The sequence below is a fragment of the Nannospalax galili genome, unplaced genomic scaffold, assembly GCF_000622305.1.
Source record: "Nannospalax galili isolate Female #2095 unplaced genomic scaffold, S.galili_v1.0 scaffold140, whole genome shotgun sequence".
Classification (NCBI taxonomy): domain Eukaryota; kingdom Metazoa; phylum Chordata; class Mammalia; order Rodentia; family Spalacidae; genus Nannospalax; species Nannospalax galili.
In genome coordinates, this window is record NW_008352267.1 from 11,648,869 (window position 1) to 11,651,531 (window position 2,663).

Consider the following 2,663-nt stretch of genomic DNA (forward strand, 5'->3'; position numbering starts at 1 on the left):
CCTCTGTTGAACTGTTTCTTTCTCCTTATCCCCTAGGTTCCTCATATACCCTTCCCTCCCCCTTCCCCTAATCTAACCCAATTTTTATCCAAATCTCCCTTCTTAAGGTCTGTTGCCTACTATTCTTCTCCTTCAGGTTATTTCTTTTCCTTTACCTCTCTCTTCAGTGTGTCAGATTCTTTCAAGTGTCTTTTTCTGTAGTGCTGGTTTCATAGTTTGTGTTTATCATTGAAAGTTTCTCTTTCTCCTGGAAGGATATGTCTGCTGGATATAGTAAGTGGGGTTGGTAGCTAATGTCTTTCAGAGCTGGAATACACCATTACATTTGCTCCTGGATCTTATGGTTTCCACTGAGAAATCTTCTTTTATATGTGACTGGGCACTTCTCTCACAGTTTTCAATATTTTTTCTTGTTCTATACAATTTTAACTATAATATAATACGGGGAGTTTCAATATTGGTCATGTCTGTTTGATGTTCTGAATCCCTCCTGTATCTACTTGGTTATCTCTTTACCTAGATTTCTGAAATTGAAGTTATTCTCTTTTAATTCCCATGATTCATAAAACTGACTTCTTAGTCCCGTGCTCTGATTGTACTTCCTTATTCTGTCTTTGTTGTTGTCGTCTGAGTATTCTAGTTTATCTGCCTTGTCTCCAGGACCTGAAACTCTATCTTCTAGTTGATCCATTTTATCGCTGGAGCTATCTACAAAGCTTTTTATGTGGCCTATCAACTTTTTATTTTTAAAGTTTTGAGAACTTTAAAACTATTTCTCTCTGTCAAAATTTTCTCCGATACCTTGTATTGGCTTCCTTATTTCATTTAGCTGTTTCTTTGTATTGTCTTTGAAGTCTCTCCTTATTTTAATCTGCAGCCTCTTTGATTTCATTAGATAGTCTTTATATGTTTTAATTTATTATTTCATCCAATCCGTGTTCACTGAATTCAGTTAATATAGAAGAGATCACTTTTTGAGATGTTATACTGCCTTGATCTTTTGTGCTTTGTTTGTTTCCCTACTGGTGCTTGTGTATCTGTAAAGACATTGCTTCCTGGATTTTCTTAATCAGCCTTTTTTTTTTTCAGTTGAAATACTTGCAATGTTCAAGTTGGCTCAGGTTGTATGAGGACTCTGGTGTCAGTCCTACTCAATGGGCTGGAGATGCAGTTTAGTACCTAAGTCCTCAGTCCAAGTGCTCAGAGCACTAGGGACAATTTCTAGAACAGGTTTGAGAGTGCTCAACAACAATCATCTCTTCAACTGCAACAACTTTGGAGGAATAACAGCAAAAGGATAACGTGTTTGCACTAAGATGTGAGTTACTAAGGAAGGGAATTGTGGGAAGCGAGCACAGCCGAGCCAGCCAAAGATGGAGCCCTGGCTGGCTGCCAAACCTTGTGCTGTTTACTTCAACTCTTGGCTGATTGCCAAGGCTCGTGAATCCCGCTTGTTTACCCAAACTGCCAGCCTGATGATCTTGCTACGTGCCTATGGGCTACACTCTGCCTGGCCGCTGCACGTGTGTGAGCCCTGATTGGTACCGGCTGGGGGGAGGGCTGTTGGAAATGCTATATAAAGAACTGAGGTGTGTAATAGAAGGACCTACGAACAGCATCATAGTGAGAGAGAATAAAGAGTGAGAGATATAATAGAACAGAACAGAAGCAGCATCATAGTGTATGAGATAATGAAAGAGAGAGAATAAAGGATGCAAGAGAAACAGAAGCTTGAACCTCACCTTGGTGTCTGTGTCGTCTTTCCGGGACTCTGCTGGACAGAGTCCCGGCTCGCGACAAATGGTGGCCCGTACGGGGAACCTGATGCTCACGACAAATGGTGGCCCGTACGGGGACTCTGACGATCGTGACAAATGGAGGCCCCGCTGGGATGCCTGATGCTCTAGAGTTGTAAGTAAAAATGAAATAATAGTGCTAGCAATAAAACCCTATAAGGGACTATGAAGCTCCCTGGATAGGGGACTAGGAAGCTCCCTGGATAAGGGACTATGAAGCTCCCTGGATAGGGGACTAGGAAGCTCCCCGGATAAGGGACTATGAAGCTCCCCGGATAAGGGACTATGAAGCTCCCCGGATAAGGGACTATGTTGAGGTTCCCTGGAGGGGACGAGGTTGAGGTTCCCAAAAAGGGACGATAGTGAAAGTTCCCTAGGATGGATAGATGGTAAGTAGATAGGTAGATAAAAGATATAGATGATAGAAAATATGGATAGATAGGATGTTAGATGATAGAAGACAGATATAGATAGATAGATAGAGGTAGAGAGATAGAGAAATAGAGAGATAGATTATAGACAAATAATTGATGATGATAGATAGATGATAGATATAAATGATTGTCATTGATAGATAGATAGATGGTAAGTAGATAGGTAGGTGATAGATAAATAGATGATAGATAGATAGATGGATAATAGATAGATATAGATGGTAAATAAGTGATTGATGATGAAGTTTTAAAAGAGTTTTGGAGAATATGGGAAACGTACAGAGTAAGCAAGAACTTAAGGATATTTGAGAATAAGCAAGAACTTAAGAATATTTGAGAATATGGGAAACGTATAAAGTAAGCATGAACTGTATTATCAGATTAAAAGAGTTTTGGAGAATATGGGAAACGTACAGAGTAAGCAAGAACTTAA